General features: G+C 34.1%; 1 long non-coding RNA gene across 1 annotated transcript; it reads right to left on the bottom strand.

Annotated features, from left to right (window-relative positions):
* On the bottom strand, window positions 1-23,374 carry LOC109188635. Its single transcript, XR_002055467.1, has 4 exons — window positions 23,364-23,374; window positions 17,617-17,627; window positions 13,834-13,837; window positions 1-162 (listed from the first exon to the last, which is right to left on the bottom strand). It is a non-coding gene; the product is annotated as an uncharacterized LOC109188635 (long non-coding RNA).
* Window positions 23,375-24,166: the final 792 nt, after the last annotated feature.

Here is a 24,166-nt window from a genome sequence, read left to right as displayed (position 1 = left end):
ACCAATTTGGTCCCGAGTTAACGGATGTCTAACGGCAAAATAAACGGCGGATGACCAAATTGGTTAACATTTTTGAAGTCGAGGACTTAATAGGCACGAAAAATTGTCGATGATCAAATTGGTAATTTCGTAATAATCGAGGGACCATTTCGGTAATAAACTCTAAATATTAATATTTTATTAAATACTTCCACTTGAAACATGTAAGGAAAAAAACTACCATTGCAAAATATCAGCCGTCGCTTGCAAGATCAAGAATTTATAGTACAACTAAGATCCAGTCATATACATAACAAGACAAATCAACAATTTCCTACACCATAATCTCATTGCATGACACTACCATCTATGCTACCACCAGTAACCCAATTGCAAATAACACACTACCAACAAAAAAAGGTGACAAATAGTAAAGATGAAGACATTGACAATGCTACCCAAAAGAGAATTAAGAAAACTTAGAAAAACTCAAACTAAAAGTAGTATTTGTTTAGACTATAGTTTTTAGACTAAATATTTAGACTATCAATTTTACAAAGTTGTAAACATTTATTTTAGTGACAATTATAATGAATCTCTTCTATTATCTTGCATTCGTATACTTTGAATTACATATTTAAATAAACAAATTTGACATTAAATTACATATGTATGAACTTCTCATATATATTCTTGCATTGATATACTTTGAAATACTTATTTAAATATAAACATGGGCATTAGCTCATTTGCGCAATGCGCGTGTAAAACTAGTATGTATATAAAACTAATATGGTTGGGCATAGTGCTGGTCAAATTAATTTTTCATACAAAAAAGGAGTTTGAACTCCTAATCTCTCTTAAGGGTGAGAATATACAACCACTCACACTAACTAACTTGGTTGTTACACTAACCTGATTAATTCAAGTTTTGCCTCAACACAAATTTCACATTTATTATTTGTGTTAATTTGAAAAGTAGGAATATGGTTAATGCTAAATTAATCTACGTATAGAATTAAAATTAACATGACCTAGTCTACCATGCCACAAATTGGAAGACTAAAGCAAGTAAATAGAAGTAACTTTGCTTTTATTCATGATAATAGGCATTACACTGAGCTTAAAAAGCCCATCAGTTACATAACATTTGCCTACAAACATTCCTAACTTTGAAAAAACTACTTTGTCTAACTCGAACACAATGCGAAATCCATGCTTGTTCAGCAGCGAGCCAGACACCAGATTCTTCTGCATCTCCGAAACATATAGCACGTTGTTCAACGTTAGTTCCTTTCCGGAAGTCATCTTTAGAACCACTTTGCCCACGCCCTCCAAAGCAGACTGAGCAAAGTTTCTCATCCACAACATCTCGCCTTCAATGGTCTCAAAGGTGCTTAACATCTCTCGGTTGCAACACAAATTCCTTGTTGCACCAGTGTCGATGAACCATTCACGCTGGTTAGAGCCACGAGGTTCACCTGAGTCACTATGGCCGAAAGGCTGATCTCGGCCTCCTTCTGACTGCTTTTTCCAACAACGTTGGCTTCAAAACTCTTTTCTTCTTCCATGGAACCTTGCACTCAGAAGACTTGTGGCCAGGCTTGCCACGATTGCAACATTTACGATGAAACTTGGTATGGGTAACGTCTCTCTTAGGACCTAGCTTCTGCTTGTCTTTCTTGTTCTTCTTGGAGTTTTTATTTGTTCCACAAAATTGGCCTTAGCACCACTAGTGACCGGACCTTTCCCGTCATCCGCCATGTTCCCCACCTCAATTCTGAGTCGTTGGATCAGGTGCTCTAGGTTCATCTCCTTTCGCTTGTGCTTAAGGTAATTCTTGAAGTCCTTCCAACCTGGAGGCAACAAGTGAATCATAGATGCCACTTGGAAGGCTTCACTCACCACCATGCTCTCGTCGCGGATCTCGTCAAAGATTAATTTTACTCACAACCAAAAGCCAACCGCTATCACGGATTGGGCATTTTGTTCCTTAATCTCAGGAACCCTCTCGGTCAAGAATCTTGCCAAGCAGAGAATTGTCAGGTAGAACAACATTTTTTGCTGCCACATCTTGAAGTTCAAACCAGCGAACTTCTCTGGCTTTTCAATCGAACCACTCGGTACCGAAGGTACCCGCATCGTGGGGATGTACCCCTCGGTGCTACCACTGTCTTGTGAACCTACATGGGGTGCATGGGAATGTGCAACATTGTTGCCATTCCCACCATTGTTGTTCTCAACAACATTTTTCATCTCCATGGATTGGTAGCATGTGATTCTCCATTTCTTCAAGAAAAATCGAGAATCAAAACAAAAAGAAATAAGGTTTCAAGCTTGTTGGTGGAAATACTCGAAATAATAATAATAATCCTACGAAAAAGGGATTATTATTTCTGGAAAATTCTAGGAAGAAAAAATAAAGGGACGAAAGGGTATTGTGGGTAGGTGGTTAGTACGAGTCGAGCGAAGCACTCTTTCTTTAAAACTTTATTTGCCGTCTCCCAAAGGTGCTAGGAGCGTTACAACCTAGGTTTCCCAAGATAAAACGTACTACGGTTCTAAGTTATGAGCACTCAAACTTAGAACCCAGCGAACAAAAACATGGGATGAACACATGAAGTTTAAGAAAGGAGGAGGAGTAGAGTTTCGAGAGAGGAAAATAAGATTTTCGTTGTATATCAAATCACCTGCTCACCCATGGCTTTATATAGGAGTTGATGGATTAATAGCATTTAACCAAGTCATTAAAATTGATAATAAATCAGTCTTTTAAACCTCTGTTACAGCAGACCATTACTTGAGTATTAAATTTGTAATTCAAACTTAGAATTAATTCAAGATTAAATCCGTAACTGCCGAATTAAGACCCAGAAGGGTCGCTACCCGAGTGGTACTTACGAGACGAGAGTTATCAAGAGGTTGCGAGTGGTTAACGATGTACCTAAGTTGGCGGATTGGCGAGTCGAGCCGATGATTAGCTTACCCAAATCGTTAGTGGCTCTATGTTGGAAAAATGTTACGAAAATTTGGCATAACTTAGCCCGCAAGGCCAGCCAATTTTCTGAACGACATTCGTGCCCGCGTACACGCGTACAATTCCTAATATATATCTATAGAAATAATAAAAACAAAATCCTACTTTTGCAACTTCCCGTCAAAATTACCTCCCAAGCTATTATTACTATATAAAATCTAATAATTATTATGACAAAATAATAGCTCAATAAATGTGACAACTTTAATATACATATTTTTATACTTAAGGTATAATAATATAATTGTACAATATTAGTATATTTACCTAATAATTATTATTATAATTAAAGAATTGATTGAATAGATATTAGTATAATTGACTAATAATAATTAAGCTAATAATTACCATAATAATAGTATAATTATATTTAAACATGGTCGTTAGATTTTTTCTACAATTCTTAAAATTAATTTTTTAATAATTTATGTCTATGTTTTTTATATACTTAAGGTATAATAATATGAGAATAAAATAAATTATCATTCTTATTCTTCTGTATAATTAATATGGTAATTCTATGGTTATATATATATATATATATATATATATATATATATATATATATATATATATATATATAGAGAGAGAGAGAGAGAGAGAGAGAGAGAGAGAGAGATTGAAATATGGTTGGTGCACCTAGGTGCCGTTGTGCAGTTAAATATGAGTCACTGATCTTGCTTAAATCAACGTCCAAGATTACCAAAATTTAAAAAAAAAAAATAAAATAAAATAAAATAAAATAAAATAAAAAAACGGTGGCAATTTGGTAATTTTTGCATCTAGGTCAAATTTAAGGTGTGTGGTTTTCCTTCTTAAGGTGCATGGTTTTTGTGCTTAAGGTGCGTGGATTTTGTGTTTAAGGTGCGTGGGTTGCATGTGTGCTTAATGTGAGTATTTGTTGAAACTTAAGGTGCGTGGTTTTCCAGTGCGTGATTTGTATGCTTAAGGTGCATCAGTTGTGTGAAACTTAAGGTGAGCCATTTTAAATTCTTATGTGCATGGTTTGTGTTCTTAAGGCGCTTTATTGTGTGCTTAAGGTGCGTGGTTTGTGTACTAAAGGTGCGCCATTTTAATGCTTAAGGTGTGTCAACCGCACAACCGCACGAAAAGCATATAACCGCACCTGAACTCTTTTATATATATGTATATATATATATATATATATATATATATATATATATATATATATATATATATATATATTTATTTATTTATTTAAGATCATGTGCTTAGGTGAGAACGTGAGAACACATCATGTGCATCCATCTAATATTTTTTAATGGTCTAGATTAGATCAAGTGTGTGCGAACGCGCATTAAATGTGTGCAAACGCGATTTAGTGTGTTTGCAGACATTTAATGTGCGTTCGCACACACTTAATATAATCTAGACCATTAAAAAATATTAGATGGATGCACATGATGTGTTCTCACGTTCTCACCTAAGCACATGTTCTCACTGAAACCCTACTATATATATATATATATATATATATATATATATATATATATATATATATATATATATATATATATATATATATATATACATATGTATGTATATATACATATGTATGTATATATACATATGTATGTATATATACATATGTATGTATATATACATATGTATATATAATTCATAAATGCACAATATTAATATAATCACCTAATAATTATTATGCTAATTAAGAAATTAATTGCATATATATTTGTATAATTGACTAATAATTATTTTATTAACTAAGCTATTATTCACATAGATATTAATATAATTACAATTAAACATAGGTCGTTAGATTTTTTTTTTAATAATTATGATTAATTCATTCAGATATGAAGGAGGAGGAAAAAAAAAAAAGTAAATGCGATATGGTAGAAAAGAATATACTTAAGATATAAAAGAATAATTGCACAGATGTTATTATAATTTCCTAATAATTATTATGTTAATTAAGCTAAACATGGATCGTTATATTTATTTTTATAATAATTACAATTAAATTATTTTTCTTTTTTTCTTATTTATTTTTGTAATAATATAATTACATAAATCATACTTCGTATAACATATCAATTTTTGCCGATAATTTCAGACAAACGAGTCATATACTATTCAATTAATTGAGTGATACTTTTGTACTAATCTTAGAATCAAATAAATGTATACTTTCAAATATTAGAATTGTTATAATTTCATTTTTAATTTTATTATCTAAATATATTATAAAAAAAATTATTCGTGCATCGTAGGGTAATTGGACAATTATTTGCTCGATCGAATTCAAGCAAGGATAACATCAGAAAACATAATCGATCCAACCAATTTCATCAACTACAATATATAATATTCGTTGTTATAATTTATATTTGAATATCAATGCAGACCCAAGACAAGGAAAATGACAAACCAGAATGTGATGGTTTCCGACCCAAAATTCAATGGCATCGTCATAAGGGTGGCGGTGCCGGAGTCGTCGTTGTTCTCGAACGCAGTGCCAAAGTCGTTGCCTGCTAGAGCGGGGAGTTTTATTGTTGTTGTAAGTGTACAAATGATACACGTTAGACCCATTTATGTTGGCTAATTTAATTGACAAAATAATCAGAATTCATATTGGAATTAACATATGGAACATGGACCGTCTCCTATCAAAAGGTATGGCTTTATCTTCTACAGCATGAGTTTATTCGGAGGTGTTCGAGATTATGAAGAAAATAATCATTATGAATATGGTTGTTAATCAAGCTTGAAGAAATTAATCAAGTGGTCTTGGTTAATTGGTGTTAATAAAGGAATTTATCTTTGCATGGATTTGTTACAGTTTGGCATTGAAGTGGTAAGTGAAAAAGTGTGGTGTGTATTATATTAGAAAATTAAAGTATGGTCTGATGAGTGGATGAAGTTAGTATGGAAGTCAGCTTACGCATGGAATGAGGTATTCAAATAAAAAATGTGTGGCCTGGGATTAATGAAGATTATGAGATGCTGATTTCAAGGATCAATATAATGCATATCCATTGCTATAAAAGGAAGCCACTCAAAGAAGAAAGTTGCCAATTTTAGAACTGCTATTCCAAGTGCATACTTTCTCTACAAAGCTACCTAATTTAAACTGTCTATATTGTTTATTTGCTAAGAGTATTTAATCTGAGCTACGTGATCTGTACCTGGTACTGCTGAAGCTTATTTGGAAGAATATAATATTGCTGCATGTGCGTTTCAGTCCCGAATAAGTGTTAGGAAGGATTGTAGTGGTAAAGGCTGAAGGCCGTTTGTACTTACCTCTTGTAATACTCCTTTGGTGAACATCTATAGTGGATTGGGCAGATGTGGTGCCTCGCAGACGTAGGAGAAGCGCTCCGAACTGCGTAACAATTCTTTTGTGTTTTTACTTTATTTTATGTTTTCTGCCTTCATTATTTATATTTGTTTAACAAATTAAATTAATGAACGTAATTGGTGCATAACATAAAAAAACAAGTAAGAATATACGTTACATCTTGCATTCAAGACTCACGGTGCAATTTCAATTGGTATCAGAGCCTGCAGACTTAATTTATTAGTCTGTCGATCTGGCAATTCCGTGTCTCTTGAATTCAAGTCTTCAGCGGCTTTTATTATTTATTTGTTTCTTGCTTATTTGTTCGGTCTCACGGGTTGTTGAGTGTTACAAAATGGATCGAACTAAAATTCTTCCCCAGCTGACTGCCGACAACTACGCCTATTGGAAAGCACGCACTCGTACACACCTAAAAGCTCAAGGTGAAGCCGTATGGCGTTCTGTGGTGTCAGGTTGGACTCATCCCACCAAACCCAGTACTAGCACTGACGGAACAGAAGTAGCTAAACCTGAAACTGAGTGGTCTCAAACCGAGATAACCAACGCTGGAAACAATGATAAGGCCTTAGATACGATTTACTCTCTTATGCATGAAAGTCAGTTTTCTATAGTTGCAGGTATTGCTTCAGCTAAAGGTGCTTGGGAAGCTCTTGAGTCAACTTACGAAGGAACTACGTCGGTGAAACAATCAAAGCTGCAGTTAGTCTAGTCCGATTTCGAAGAGCTTCGGATGAATGAGGATGAGACTATCTTCAACTTTCACACACGTGTACAAGAACTGGCGAATCGTGCAATGGTCCTTGGTGAACCGTTCTCGCAAGCAAAGCTTGTTAGGAAAATACTGAGATCCTTACCACTGAGGTTCAGAATTAAAGTCACGGCTATTCAGGAACACGACGGCTGGGAGAACAAAACTGTTACTCAATTAATGGGAAATCTTAAAACCTATGAAATGGAAATTTTAAGTGATCACACGAAAATGAAAAAAAAAATGTTGCTTTTGCCGCTGAAGAAAATAATGTTGTATCTGATTCAGACGAAACAGGTGATGATACAGTTGTCTTTTTGACTAAACACTTTTCTAAAATTTTGAAACATGTATCCAAAAATTCACGCAACAGAAATCCACAAAGAGGAGCAACATCGTACAAAGCTGGTCCCAGGACAGGTTCGTCAAACTTAAAATAGTCTGTCTCACGTCCAAGACAGTCCAAATAAAAACCTAACAATAAAGGAATCAAGTGCTATGAATGTGAAGGCTTTGGACATGTACAAGTAGAGTGTGCCACCTACCTTAGACGCAAAAGGTCTATGTCAGCCATCACCTGGAGTGACGATGAGCCTGAAGTTGAAACAACTGGATCTGATGTCGAAGAAATCTCGGGTAACTTTGTAGCATTTACTGCACGTGTCGCTGGCTGTTCGGAATCTGTTAAAGGAGCTGACTCAGAGGGTGGTGAATATGTCTCCGCGGAAGACTTAGAACTAAATGCTTTATCTTTTGAAATTGAGTTTAATAAGTTGTATCCCAAATGGGAAGCCCTACGAAAAGCAAATCGTAAACTAGCTAGTGAGATAGAGATTGTAACAAATGCTAGCAAAGTATATCAAACTCAAATAGCTGATAGGAATGTACTGCTTAAAGAGGCAGCTGACCGAGAAGAAAAACTACAAAACGAAGTACAGACTGGGAATGTACTGCTTAAGGAGGCGGCCGGCCGAGAACAGAAACTACAACAAGAAGTACAGACCTTGAAGCAAGAGCTAAGCACCTACAAACGACAAATCCAAATGATGGACACCACTTCAAGACTTGATAAAATCCTTGATTTCGGAAGAAAAACTTCTGCAAAATTTGGTTTGGGCTTCACCGGAAGCAACTCAAAAGATAAAACGGTATTTGTCAAAGCGTCTGGACCTGATCCAGAGGACATCCCTGAATCCAGCACAATGAAGCACACCCATGGTATAATAAGATCAAATAAGCTACATTATAAACTCTATAACCCCGTATGTCACTATTGCAGGTTACGAGGTCATACCAGACCTGAATGCTACTACTTTTACAAGGATCAAAGAATCGAGAAATTCAGGCACAAGAACATTCGACCCTTTACAAAACAGATTTGGGTTAAAAAGACTGACTATATTTCATTTGTTTCTTTTCACTCTAAAAGTGCAGGAAGAGAAGAGAAATGGTACTTTGACAGCGGGTGTTCCCGTCACATGACAGGAAATGTCAAATTCCTAAGTAACGTAAATGCCAGTAAAGGTGAAGTTACCTTTGGTGACTGTATTAAAGGTCAGGTTACTGGCGTAGGCACACTAAATGTAGCTGGCTTGCCAAAGCTAGACAAAGTATTGCTTGTCAGTGGCCTTCACACAAATCTTATCAGCATAAGTCAACTATGCGACCAAAACTGGAATGTGGGTTTCACCAAAAACAGCTGTAGTGTTATGGACAAAACAAATCAATGTGTTATGGAAGGTAAAAGGTCAATTGACAATTGCTATATTCTAACTAACATATCTTCTGTTGCAGGACCAGCATAGATGAAGCTGAGCTATGGCACCAAAAATTGGGGTATCTAAGTTACAGACTACTTGATAAAATAATGAAGATAGAAGGTGTTCGTGGTTTACCCAAGATAAAAGTCGAATCAACCATTTGTGGTGCCTGCCAAGCTGGGAAACAAACTAAATCATTTCATCCAGCTCAACATACCATAAACACGAGTCACTGCCTAGAACTGATCCACATGGATCTCATTGGTCCTACTCAAACAGAGAGTTTTGGAGGTAAAAAATACATACTGGTATGTGTTGATGTTTTTCGTGGATAATCTTTCTCAGGGGAAAATCCAAGCACTTGAAGCTTTCAAAATACTAGGACTGAAACTCCAAAAGGAAAGAAATGAACCTATTATTCGAATTCAAAGTGATCACGGACGGAAATTCGACAACAACTTGTTCGATGCCTTTTGCAATCAATCAGGAATTACCCGCAAGTATTCAGCACCAAAGACACCTAAACAAAATGGAGTTGTTGAATAAAAAAACCACACCATTCAAGAAATGGGACGAGTCCTGCTCAACGCCAAAGGATTACCTCAAAAATTCTGGACAGAAGCTGTAAACACCGCATGTCACATCCCCAACCGAGTCTATCTTCGGCCAGGCACAAGTTAAACACCGTATGAATTATGGAAAGGTAAGAAACTGAATATTAAATACTTTCACATTTTTAGCTCACGATGTTTTATTTTGAAGGATAGAAATCCTGTTGCAAAATTTGAACCAAAAAGCGACGAGGAGATATTTCCCGGTTATTCAACGAACAGCAGTGCATATCATGTATACAAAAAAGTGACCAAGACCATCATGAAGTCTACAAATGTTGTAATTGATGATCAACCGTATGATATTGTTGAAATTTCACAACCTATATCAGTGACAGAACCTAACGCAAACCTTTCTGAAACTCCTGATCCTGAAACTCCTGAACCAGATCCAGAATCACCCACGCCATCTGAACCTGACCCAGAACAAGAATTAGAATCTGACACTGATCAAGACGACATTGACATTCCAACACGCATCCACAATAGATCACCCATCTTCAAAAGTAATTTTGCCATCATCTTTGGTGATAAGGTCTACAGGTTCATTAATATCTAATTCCTTTGTTGATTTCATGAATATTTTAGGGTGTCATTGTCTAATGTGTCATGTGAAATACCTGCAAATTTTTCTATGTCCAAAGCTGAGTCTTTATGTGTTCCTTTACCTAATTTGGTGCCCTATACTTCAATATCCTTGCACTCATCAAATCTTGACATTTCTTCATCTTTGCCAGTGTAATATTCTGCATCTGTGATAGGATCTGTTTTAGGATCAGGGAAATTATCTTTTAAATTAATGGTTCTGTTCCTACATGCTCTCACACTGCATATATGTTTTATTTGGAGTGTGTCTATGTTTGATTTTCCCTCTATTTTTTCTTTTTTAATTTTCTCGCAATTAGTCCTTTTTGTTGCCTACTACTCTCTGTGTTTACTAAACTGCAAGTTAATTCTTTGCGTTTTGTTCTTGACTGTTTTCTATGTGTTTACTAAATGTTCTACTTGCGTTGTTTTGAGTGCTTTTGAACTGGTAAACCTATTTTTGCTTAGGTTATTTTATTGGTGTTTCTTGAGTTGAATCTTTGAATTCTCTATGGTTACTTGAATGAAAATTTGATGCAATTTGTTTAATATTTGTATTCTCCTGTGTTACTATGTGAATGTGTTTTTATTGGTCCGGTCATGACCGTATCGGTGTTTGCTTGTGTACTTATTGTGCTAACTGTTATGAATTCTTGCCTGAAGTTGATTTATATGAATTTGTGCCTGATTTTGATCTATTTGAATCTCTGGCTGAATATGCTTTACATGACCGTGTTTGTTTTGTTTGTGTGTTTTACCGTGCTATCTGGTATGAATCTGTGCTTGACTTGGGTTTATATGAATCTGTGCGTAAATGGCTCTATCTGAATGTGCTTACTGTATTATTTACCTATCTGTCTTCTTGAGTGACCCAATTGTGTGCTTTTATCTGTCTTCTTGAGTGACACAATTGTGTACTTTTTGTGTTATTTGCTACAAATTTGTGCTTAAATGCGTTTGTTACTTGGTGTGTGTTATCTACTTAATCTGCTTCAACTTGACTTGTGCTTATATGTTATTTGTTACAATTGTTATCAAGTTCTGCGTTTCTCGTTTCTAATTCTCTTGTGCAGGATCAGTCCAATAGGGCACTCCGTCAGACTCAATCCACTAATATAGATGTTCACATTTGTCAATTTATTAGCAAAAAGGAGCAGTATATACTAAGGGGGAGTATGGTTGGAATAAGGGGGAGAATTATAATCATGATTTTTGGTTGAAGTATGCCTTGTGTTGGTATGTTTGGGAATCTGGATAATTTCTCTTTCTGGTTTTCTGGGCTTCTCTTATTATTGAGCGACTTTCAAACATTGGAATTTTATTGGAAGATATCTCTATATAGCTTACTTGTTGAGTATGAAGTCTTATGGATGGAGCACGGTCCAATGTGTCTTGGTAATTTTGATAAATTCTAAATCATAGGATCTTTTTGTCAAGCACATATACTAAGGGCTATTTTTAATGAAATTATTTGAATTAACTATTTTCTCTTTGCTCTAAGTATATATGTCTTAGTTTTTGCCAAAATAAATTGCCAAAGGGGGAGATTGTAAGTGTACAAATGATACACGTTAGACCCATTTATGTTGGCTAATTTAATTGACAAAATAATCAAGATTCATATTGGAATTAACATATGGACCATGGACCGTCTCTTATCAAAAGGTATGTCTTTATCTTCTACAGCATGAGTTTATTCGGAGGTGTTCGAAATTATGAAGAAAATACTCATTATGAATATGATTGTTAATCAAGCTTGAAGAAATTAATCAAGTGGTCTTGGTTAATTGGTGTTAATAATGGAATTTATCTTTGCATGGATTTGTTACAGTTTGGCATTGAAGTGGTAAGTGAAAAAGTGTGGTGTGTATTATATTAGAAAATTAAAGTATGGTTTGATGAGTGGATGAAATTAGTATGGAAGTCAGCTTACACATGGAATGAGGTATTCAAATAAAAAATGTGTGGCCTGGGATTAATGAAGATTATGAGATGCTGATTTCAAGGATCAATGTAATGCATATCCATTGCTATAAAAGGAAGCCACTCAAAGAAGAAAGTTGCCAATTTTAGAATTGATATTCTAAGTGCATACTTTCTCTACAAAGAGACCTAATTTAAACTGTCTATATTGTTTATTTGCTAAGAGTATTTAATCTGAGCTACGTGATCTGTACCTGGTACTGCTGAAGCTTATTTGGAAGAATATAATATTGTGACATGTGCATTTCAGTCCCGAATAGGTGTTAGGAAGGATTGTAGTGGTAAAGGCTGAAGATCGTTTGTACTTACCTCTTGTAATACTCCTTTGGTGAACATCTATAGTGGATTGGGCAGACGTGGGTTGCCCCGCAGACGTAGGAGAAGCGCTCCGAATTGCGTAACAATTCTTTTGTGTTTTTACTTTATTTTATGCTTTCTACCTTCATTATTTATATTTGTTTAACAAATTAAATTAATGAACGTAATTGGTGCATAACATAAAAAAAAACAAGTAAAAATATACATTACATCTTGCATTCAAGACTCACGGTGCAATTTCAGTTGTTTCCCGCCCTTGCAGGATCAATGCATTATTCGAATCCAGGCGGGATTCCTCGTCAACCCGAAGATCTTCCGAATCTAACGATGCTAACAAGTCTTGGATTGTGAGTCTGATCTCAGAGTTCATATATACTGTACTCCCTAGCTTCCTCACTTCGCAATTTAATTAGCAGACCTTAATGGAACAGTTGAGTTATCCCTCTGCTATAAGCATGTTTGATGATATAGTGAATTCCTTCAAAGGGAAGATTGCCATGTTTCTTCATTATGATGGCACTCTTTCCCCCATTGTTGAAGACCCCGACAAAGTTTTTATGGGTCCCGAGGTTGGTTAAACATTAGAATTGTTTTTAATTTCATCTTTAATTTTATTATCTAAATATATAATAAAAAATTTATCCATGTATCGCACGGGTAATTGGAAAATTATTTGCTCGAATTCAAGCAAGGATAACATTAAAAAATATAATCTATTCAATCTATTTCATCAACTGCACTATATAATATTCGTTGTTATAATTTATATTTGTATAACGATCCAAATATTCTTAAAATATTATAACAAATTCATTTCGGTGAAAATACTAGTAAAAAATAAAAATAGAAATAAAATCAACAAGGTTGATGGCTAATAGATCTGGATTTACTATGATAAACTAGAAACAAATTCATTGTCGGTCTTTGTTTACACCATTTGGGGAAACTTTTCCTTATGGTGATAAAATGGCAAAATAATTCAAATCCGTGAATTGTTTTTAAAACTATGAAAGAATGGAAATAATAGATTTTGACACGTAATTAGATGGATGAGTCATGCATTAGGTGTCATAGCGATAAAAAAAAAAAAAAAAAAAAAAAAAAAAAAAAAAAAAAATCAATGTCAATTCAATAGTGAGTTTATTCTATTTTTTAATTAATTTTATTTTTTGATCCTACGACTTTTGAAGTTCTATCACTTTTTATACATAATTTTAAAATATTTAAATTTTGGTGCTTAACTTTATTATTTTTATCAGCTTTGATCCTTTTCGGCCAAACTGACGGCGAAATCTTGCCAAATTTTATATTTTAAGGGTAAAATTGTCATTCCAATGAAAATCTTCAAATCTAAACAAAATTACTGTAAAATTAAATCATATCTATAGGTGTTTAATCGATGAGAATAATGGATAAGACGGGCATAAACTAGACACAGATCTATGAAATTTATAGCATCGACATTGACAAACCCTTCTTTTTCTCTTAATATGATTTTTCGTTTGTTTAGATATTGAAGATCTTTCCTTAGTATGATGATTTCGACCCTAAAATATTAAATTCGGTAACATTTCACCGTCAATTAGACCGAAAAAACCAAAATTGATAAAAATAACAAAGTTATACATCAAAATTTAAAAAAAAAAAAAAAATTACACCAAAAGTGATAAAATTTAATTTCAAAAGTCGTGGAGAGTAAAAGTGAAATTAATTCTCTATTTTTTGTTATTCAATTACAATAATAATACCTTTTTTATCATTCGTTTTAATTTGTTTACATTTAGATTTTGTCGAAACTCTAAAAATAATAAATTAAAATTAAAATTAAAATCATATCCAATTCAATCATGATCTTATTCAATTGTAATAACGTTTTAATTATATTTTACCATTGATTTTAATTAAAATTTGTTTAGTCATTTGAAATTAATGAAATAAAATTAAATTCTTTGAAAAACAGATCCATGCCACTTTAAGACCTTCAAAACTTTGCTCACGTTATTTGAAATTAACTAATCTCATTAGTAGTAATTAATGGTTAAAATGACATTATTTGAAAATGATGCATTGTATGACCCATTTTATTAGAAATTTTGTTCTAAAGCTAAAAATTTGTGATGAGTGATTCAAAATTTTATCATATATTATTTACTAATTGACGGATTTTATTAGAAAATAATTAAATCAAATTACATTGTTTGAAAATTGATGCACTGTAGGCCGTCAAACCCACGCGTGATCTGACGATCTGGCAATGACCTGCATGGGGTCAGAAATTTAAATGAATAATGAAGAACACAACACTTGAGTTCTACCTAACCAATGCAAATGGTCCCCCAAATTCCAAAGGAAAATCTCAAAATCCAAAATGTTACATTGTACGTAAAAGATATAATAACATATGTTGGTCATAGAGCAACTGCTGAACCTACCAAAATAATTTCAAAAGTTTTTTTGTTGCTAATTACAAAGTGTTTGAATTAAAAAAAAAAAAAAAAAAAAAAAAATGACAGATGGGAAACACCTCAACCAAGTTAGTGAAGTTATTAACTTTGTAATCACAAGGTTACAAGTTTAACTTCTAGCAATCATGGTTGAAAAATTGCAAGTTACTCTTCGGGCGCTTAGACAGCGATTAATTGGCTCCTAGCTGCAAATGTATTTTTCATTTTTAAAAAATTTGTTTAATTTTTTTTAATTTTTTAAGACTTAATAATTATAAACTATTTAATACTTTAATAGTTAATACTAAAAAACGGTTGGTGATAATGAACCAAAATCAATTTAATATCCCAAAATAATATTTATATATACACACACAAGTATATAAAATATTATTTGATATATATATCCGAAATATATATATATATATTTATATATATATATATATATATATATATATATATATATATATATATATATATATATATATATATATATATATATATATATATATATATATATATATATATAAATCATATCACCATGGTTATATGCATGAATATCTACGGAAAAGATATATACATATCAACCAAATGGAACTTATAATCCACAGATTATAATTCCAACCAAAGTATATCAAAAAGAGAGAATTTTTTCTTAGAAGCATAATCCAAAATCGAAAGAAGGAAAAGATGGCTCGTGTTTGGGTAAGGGTTTTTAGCGTGAGTCAAGAGACCATTCTTTTTTTAAAACCTTATTTGCCACCTCCCAAAAGTGCTAGGAGCGCCGTGGCCTAGGTTTCCCGGGATAAAACGCGCTTCGGTTCGACGTTTGAGCACCCAAACGAGCGAACCCGGCGAACTAGAGCAAAGCCTTGAACACAATTAGGCTTAAGAAAGGAGTAAAAGCAGAGTTTTGAGGAGAGAAAACCACTTCCTGTGTTGTGTGTTCTTGTCACTATGTGCTTCGAAAATCTGCTGCCCTCTACCCCTTCTTATATAGGGATGTAGTACCTTAATAGCATTAAACAAGGCCATTTAAACTTGGCTTTGTAACATCTGAAACAGCAAGCCATTACCCAAGATTTAAATTCAAAATTGAAACTGGAGTTAATTGAAAATTAATCCGTAACTGAAGAATTTAATCCCACATTTGTCTGTTGGTATTCAGCCATCCCAGACTGGCTAAGTTTCGGCCCCAGGCCGAAACCATACTGCTTCGGTTTCGGCCTGGCCGAAACTACAAGCCAAGTTTACTATGATAGTAACCTAAATCGATTTATATTCTGTAGTCCTTTGTCAACTAAGGTCACAATACGAAATTTACTAAGTGCATATCCTCAAATAATAGTCGTGGGTTGCTCTCATTACTCCAAATACATGACACTATGAATTTGACTAGCATAACATATGTAACTTAATTAGCAAGTAAAGTCAAATATTAATACTCATTCTATCTCATTTTACTTATCATGTTTTTTTTTTTTTTGTCAACCAACTCTTTCATTCTTTACTTATTTTCTTTAATATTTTCATATAATTTTTATATTTAATATTTTTTATTTAATAGTCATTTTAGTTTAGTTTTTAAATACATAAATTATATATGCTAATAGTAAACTAAATATTACGAAAAATTGAATTGTAGATAATTTATTTTTATTGTAAAGGAAGGGGGTCGGGATATACCCACATATACAAGCTATTACATCAAATGTTACTATAATCACCTATTCACCTTCACCAAAATTTGAACCCACCACTTTTTACATAGGGGAGCAACTTGGTACCATTAGACCACAAAATCCTTGATATTAAATCAAGTATCATTGATAGATTAAACTAAACACATAAAATAAAATAAAATGGAGTAATAAATATTCTAACAATGTACTCAGAAAAGTATTATTCCTATAACATTCTTTCATCTTATTAGAGCTGAGGAAGAAATAAAAAGAAACAAAAATGTTGCCATCTTATTATGATGATGAGATAAATTAAATTATATTAAAGAGCAGCGGCGCACTATTCCAACTAGGAGAAAAGATAATTCTTTTTTTTTTTTTTTTTTTTTTTGAATGCTACTAGCTCTATTACAATGTAGTATCTTGTTATGAAAAGAGTATCTTCAACGGAGCTTATCCATGGTCTTAATATTGTGTCCAAACAAAAGAAGGTGGAGATGACCAAATCCAAGATTACACAGACTATCCATAATTAACAAAATGTTTGACAAAATTTTCTATTTCTCATTAATCTTTTATCTTTGAGATAGATCGAATTTTCCGTAACTATTACACTTTTTTTCGTAAGTAATTATTCAACACCTAAATATTATGTTTTGATTTAAAAGTATTACTTCGTACTTTTTTCCTAAAAAGTATAACAGTTTTCATAATAAGTATTACGTTTTTCATCAATTAATTTATCAATGATTAGTACTCCATCTGTCACATTTTATCTGTCCTACTTAATATTCATTTGTCAAATCAACTCATTTTTCTTTGTTATTTTCTTTAGTATTCTTTACTTATTTTTAAATTTGATTTTTTGTGTTTAATAGTACTTTTAGTGTAATTTCTAAATATATAAATTTTATATACTAATACTAAAATTAATATTATGAAAAATTAGATTAAAAAAATAACTTTAGCCAAGTCTCGTTAACCAAATCGACACATAAAATGAGACGGAGGGTGTATTACATTTTTTCTTATAAGTAACTTTTCAACTCCTAAATGCTACGTTTTGATTTAAAAATATTACATTTTTCATATAAAAATAAAAAGTATCACATTTTCCTTGGTAAGTGACAATTAATTTATCTATTATTAATATTACAATTTTCATCCTAAGTATTACATTCTTTCTATATTCAACCTGTCTCACGAAAAAAAAAAAAAAATCCATGAAATGATCTTACAGGAGACTCACCCATTCAAATGTTTTATATGATGAGAATATAATTGTGTTGTATTCAATAATAATGTCTGAGAGTACAGGGAGCGAATATATCGAGATGCTAGATAGAATCCTAGTCTAACACGAATAATATAGTCCTAGTCTAATATGAATAATAGAGTCCTAATACTCCCCCTCAAGCACAAGTTTGGTCAACCAAAACATTGAGCTTGGAACGGAGTAAATTAAAACGTACAGACGAAAAGACTTAGTAAAAATATCCGTTATCTGATCTTTGGTAGAAATAAAATTGACTTGTAATTCCTTCTTTGCTACTTTATCGTGAACAAAGTGGTAGTCGATCTCAATGTGTTTGGTGCGAGCATGAAACACCGGATTAGCACATAGATAAGTAGCACCCAGATTATCACACCAGAGTTTGGGCGCAGAAGGTGGCGCAAACCCGAGTTCCTTCATCAGAGATATGAGCCAAGTAGCCTCTGCAGAAACATCAGCGAGTCTTTTGTATTCTGCCTCAGTTGAGGAACGAGCCACATTACGCTGTTTTCGACAAACCCATGAGACAAGATTGGTCCCCAAAAACACAGCAAAACCACTGGTAAATTTTCGATCATCAGGATTGCCAGCCCAATCGGAATCAGAATAAGCATGAATATCCAGAGAGTGAGAGGAAGTAATTTTAAGACCGAGATGTAGTGTCCCATTTACATATCGTAACACCCTCTCGAGAGCCGTCCAATCCGCAGTGGAGGGAGAGTGCATGTGCTGACACAAACGATTGACTGCATAGGAAAGATCAGGACGAGTTACCGTAAGATATTGTAGAGCACCTGCAAAGATGCGATACTGAGTGGGATCAGCATATGGCACCACGGCACCAGTCTCGATTTTCGCGGTTGAAACCGGAGTGGCCACGGGCTTGCAATCACCCATACCTGCCCGTTTTAAAATATCCTTCATGTACCGTTGTTGAGACAGAAGCATGCCACCAGACAACGAAATAGTCTCAATACCCAGGAAAAAAGAGGGCACTCCCATATCACGAACTTTAAATTCAAGAGCCAACTTGTCAATAAGATCAGTCACATGAGCCGAATCAGAACCCATAACCAAAATGTCATCCACATAAACCAGAAAATATAGACGAGTATTGCCATGTGAATATATAAATAAAGATATATCAGTCTTGGAAGGTGAGAAACCAACAGAAACCAGAAAATCATGCAAACGTGTGAACCAAGCACGGGGAGCTTGCTTAAGCCCATACAAGGAACGTTGAAGGAGACAAACGTGTCCGGGCATCGTTTTGTCTTCATAGCCAGGGGGGTTGGCGCATATAAACTGTCTCAGCAAGATTGCCGTTTAGGAAAGCATTGTGTATGTCTAGCTGTCGAATAGTCCATCCACGAGAAATAGCTAGGGATAAGAGAAGACTTACCGTAGTTGATTTAACAACGGGACTAAAGGTCTCAAAGAAATCCTCACCGGCAATCTGATTGAATCCCTTGGCAACTAACCGAGCCTTGTAACGCTCAATCGAACCATCAGCCTTTCTCTTGGTTCTAAACACCACTTACATCCAACTACATTCATACCTGATTTAAAGGGAACAAGCCTCCATGTATTGTTGTGCACCAAGGCATTAAATTCCAAATCCATTGCATCCCGCCATTCAGGAAATTTAATCGCTTGAGTAAAACATGTAGGCTCAGGAGTAACAGCAGCAGATAAAGCAACATGATCATGTGGTCCCGAACTTCTCGTATTCATTCCATGAGAGCAAACAGGTGAGGGCGCGGGACGAGACCAACCACAAGGCCGGCCTCTTGGCCGAGGAGCCGGCTGGTCCGTGACTGTCCGCTCGGACTCGGTCACGGGCTCGGCAGTAGCAGGCTGCTGGCGGTGGTGGTCAGAAGCGGGTATGGGCGCGGCATGAGGGTCACTAGCCGTGACAATAGTCGGATCACCACCAGAAACAATTGGTGCAACACCCCACAGCTCCGGGCGTGGTTTTAGAACCTGCGAATCCACAGAAGCAACAAAAGGAAAGACAGCCTCATTGAATCGCACATGGCGACAGATAAAAACCTTGTTAGTGTTAGTGTCTAAACAACAATAGCCACGAAAAGATGGAGGATATCATAGAAAGACACAAGGGGATGACCGAAACTGTAGTTTGTTGCAATTATAGGGACGCAGATTTGGAAAGCATAAACACCCAAAAACACGCAGATATGAATAAGATGGAGGAAACCGATGCAAAAGATAATGAGGAGATTTATCATATAAGACAGGAGTGGGCATTTTATTGATTAGATAAACTGCAGTTTCAAAAGCATAATCCCAAAAACGAGAAGGAACAAAGGATTGAGCCATTAATGCTAGTCCCGTTTCAACAACATGCCTATGCTTACGTTCTACCCTACCATTTTGTTCATGAGTATACGCACAGGATTGCCTGTGACGAATACCTAAGGACACAAGAGTGGAACCAAGTTTTTTATATTCTCCCCCTAAATCAGATTGAAAAGAAATAATCTTGCGAGAAAAGGAACGTTCAAATAGTGACCGAAACTTATCAAATATAGCACACAAATCAGATTTAGCACGCATGGGATAATACCACATATAACGAGTGTAATCATCCACAAACAACACAAAATATTTAAAGCCAAATGCAGAAAGTAATGGCGCAGGGCCCCAAATATTTGAATAAATTAATTCCAAAGGATGTGTACTAGTAGTTTCGACACGAGACAAAGGAAAACGAGAAGATTTTCCTAATTGACAAGAGGACCAGACATTGGGAAGATCACTAGAATTAAATGTACCAACAGACGAAGACGCTAAAATTTTACGTAAGACTCGAGAATGAGGATGCCCCAACCGCATGTGCTAAACGTGAGAGGACCGTGCAGCAACAAATGCAGCAGGGGAAGCAGAAGACGCAGGCCATATGTAGAGACCCCCAGACGCATGTCCCTTAAAAAGAACCTTCTTGGTCAAAATGTCTTTCACATAGAAACAAAGAGGGTGAAACTCAAAGAAAACATTATTGTCCTTTGCAAAAAGTTGGACAAATAATAGAGAAGAAGAGAGACCAGGGACATGCAAAACATCATGTAACTTAAAAGACATAGAATCAGTAGCTAACGATGCAGAACCAACATTAACGATAGGCAAACCTGTACCATTGCCGACTCGCATAGTCTCCGAGCCATCATAACTTGTCGTAGAAGTCTTCAAAGAAGAATCAGGCGTAGCATGATTTGTAGCACCAATGTTAGGGAACCACTGATGAAGACCGTTGGAATCACCATTATCACCAGAGACGGCCACATTAGCCTGAAAACCCGGAGCCCCTGAATAACGCCGAAAACAGTTGGCTCCCGTGTGACAAAAACATTTACAAATTTGACAAGGATCATCATAGCGCCAAAAACAATTGGCTCTCGTGTGACCAAAACGGTTACAAATTTGACACGGATCATCATAACACCAAACACAATTGGCTCCCATGTGGCCGAAACCTTTACAAATTTGACACGAATCATCAATGTCACGTCGTTGACCGGACCGCTTCTCATACGGTGTATCTTGGTTCGATGCCATCGACTACTGCTACGAAGTGAGGAACGTGGATGTTGGAAAAGAAACCCTAGCTAACTGATACCAGATGAGAATATAATTGTGTTGTATTCAATAATAATGTCTGAGAGTACAGAGAGCGAATATATAGAGATGCTAGATAGAATCCTAGTCTAACACGAATAATATAATCCTAGCCTAATATGAATAATAGAGTCCTAATATATATATCAAATTATGTAATCGAGTAACATATCTTTGAAACTTTAAAAAATAGATAACATGTTAAATTCTTGTTTTTTTAAAACATTAAAAAGTGATGTTTTATGGTGTAAATCCGATAATTACTATTCTCTAAAATTAAAGGAAAAAATTAATTGGAAAAAATAAGTAAAAGTCAAAGGTAATCAAGTGCTTTACCTTGTAGCTGAAGTATTATATTTATGTATGTTGGATATATATGGGTTGGTGAGTCGAGCAGACTCCAGCTTCCATGTTCTATGTTCAGACTGGTACGTCCATATTATGTACACCTTTGATGGGTGATTTAAGCTAAGATTGCATTATTCTTAATTGGTATTAATGAGAGTGGCTGTTTTGTGTCAATTTGATGCAGGGTTAATGATTGTATTTTTAATTTGTGTGAGAATGAAATCACTTGCATTAAGATTTAATAATAAATAAGATAAATTTTATTACATATATTATTATTTTACTTTTATTATTTCTTAATGTGACAATTAACACCTCATTGATGATATCATGCTAGGTTACGCTTCAACAACAACAAAAAACAATAATATAATATATAATATATAATAATAATAATAATAATAATAATAATAATAATAATAATAATAATAATAATAATAATAATAATAATAATAATAATAATAATAATAATAGATGGATTAGAGTTAGGACTAAGAAAGGATTATTTTGTCCTAACTTTTCATCTCACATTCCATTGAATTGTAAATCATTGAGAATCTCAAAATTATAATTCGTCAAAAAGTAAATCTCACCTAACAATTTTAAAAATTTTCACTTTTTAATTAAAATGAGGGGAGAAATGAATTTTAGTAATTTTTTTATTCCGATTATAATTTTAATGCTATGCTTAAACCAAGTGTCCAAAATATTTTGGTTGTCATCTTTGACTACCGAATTTTGTTGGGATTTTGATTACTTTGCTTCAAAAATGGCCAATGCAATCTTTAATAAAAGGAAAAAAACTCCAAATAGACCGCCGAATCATTATCCATGAGACTGGTTCAAGTCCTCATAAGTATTACACTTTTCCTCTTAAGTATTATTCTGTATATTTTTTCTAATAACTCTTCAACCCCTAACGGGGCGTTTGGTTAGTTGGAGAGAAGAAATTAGGTGGGAAATGAATTATTGTAATTCCATGGAAGAAATTAGGTGGGAAAAGAATTGCAATTCCATGAGAGATGAATAATGAGGGAATAAAGTGGTAATTTAAATTCCAGTGTTTGGTTTGCAGGAATAGAATTACTGGGAATTTCAATTCCAATGTTTGGTATACATGGAAATTGAAAAGGAATAAGTAGTATAAAGTTCGCCAAGCACCTTGCGCTCAGATGGCATGTAGTGACTCTCCCATATGGGAGGTTATGAGATCGAGCCTTAGTAGAGGCAGTGTTGACTCTTTATGCTCAACACGTTGAGAAAGTATAGATGAACACATATTACAATGTAATAGAGTTAGTAGCATTTTAAAAAAAAAAAAAAAAAAAAGTAGTATAAAGTCCAAAATGCCCATACTTATTATTACAATGCCCATCACGAAAGCAATTAAATATATTAGAGAGTTTTGAGAAAACATATTTAGTTGAGGAAAAAAAAAAAAGTAGTATAAAGTCCAAAATGCCCATACTTATTATTACAATGCCCATCACGAAAGCAATTAAATATATTAGAGAGTTTTGAGAAAACATATTTAGTTGAGGTTGGCCTACAGATTGACATTCTGTGTTGAGAGTAAAAGAAGGAGAAGACATGCTATATAATCGAAAGAGAGGTCAAACATCAATTTTAGGTTAAAGAAAAGAGGGGTAATTTTAATTTGTCTCAAAGTTAATTTTTTTTTCCTTGCTAAAATCCATGGAATTGAAATACCGGGAGGGGGGGGGGGGGGGGGGGGAGGGGGGCATGGGATTCTAATTCAATGAAAATGAGAGAATTTCAATTTCGCAGATTTGCAATTCCCTGGCCTCCAACCAAACGAAGGAATTTGCCCGTCTTCGGAATTATGTGGGAATTAAGTTGGAATGAAATTGTAATTCACTCCAACCAAACGCCCCGTAAATATTATAATTTTATTCAAAAGTATTACATTTTTCATAAGTAAAAATCAAGTTATGCATGATTAGTATTACATTTTTCCTCAAAATATCAGATTTCCCCTCATAAGTAACATTTAATAAATTTTTCTCCGATTAATATTACACTTTTTCGTCATAAACAACTCTTCTACCATTAAATATTAAATTTTGATTTAAAAGTATTACATTTTTCATAAAAAAAATATAGCAATCAAATTATTGATTAGTATTACACTTTTCATCATAAGTATTATGTTTTCATCTAAACCCAATCCATCTCACATGAGAGTCACCCTTAATAAAAACAATAATAAGATAAAAGTACGTGCCCCATGAGACTTAGCGTAGTTGGTCCGTCGTTGGAAATAAAGTTGATGACTTTAGACGGTAGTGCGAGAGTTCGAATCCACTTATCCAGTAGAAACATATATGGGGGAAATGGCGTAGGATCTGATTGTACAACCATACTGGAGTCACCTAAGTTTTTTGTATTTTAAAAAAAAAAA

This window comes from Ipomoea nil, unplaced genomic scaffold (assembly GCF_001879475.1).
Source record: "Ipomoea nil cultivar Tokyo-kokei standard unplaced genomic scaffold, Asagao_1.1 scaffold1447, whole genome shotgun sequence".
Taxonomy (NCBI): domain Eukaryota; kingdom Viridiplantae; phylum Streptophyta; class Magnoliopsida; order Solanales; family Convolvulaceae; genus Ipomoea; species Ipomoea nil.
The sequence above is the reverse complement of the archived record's forward strand: the minus strand, read 5'-3'. Positions and strand labels throughout refer to the sequence as shown.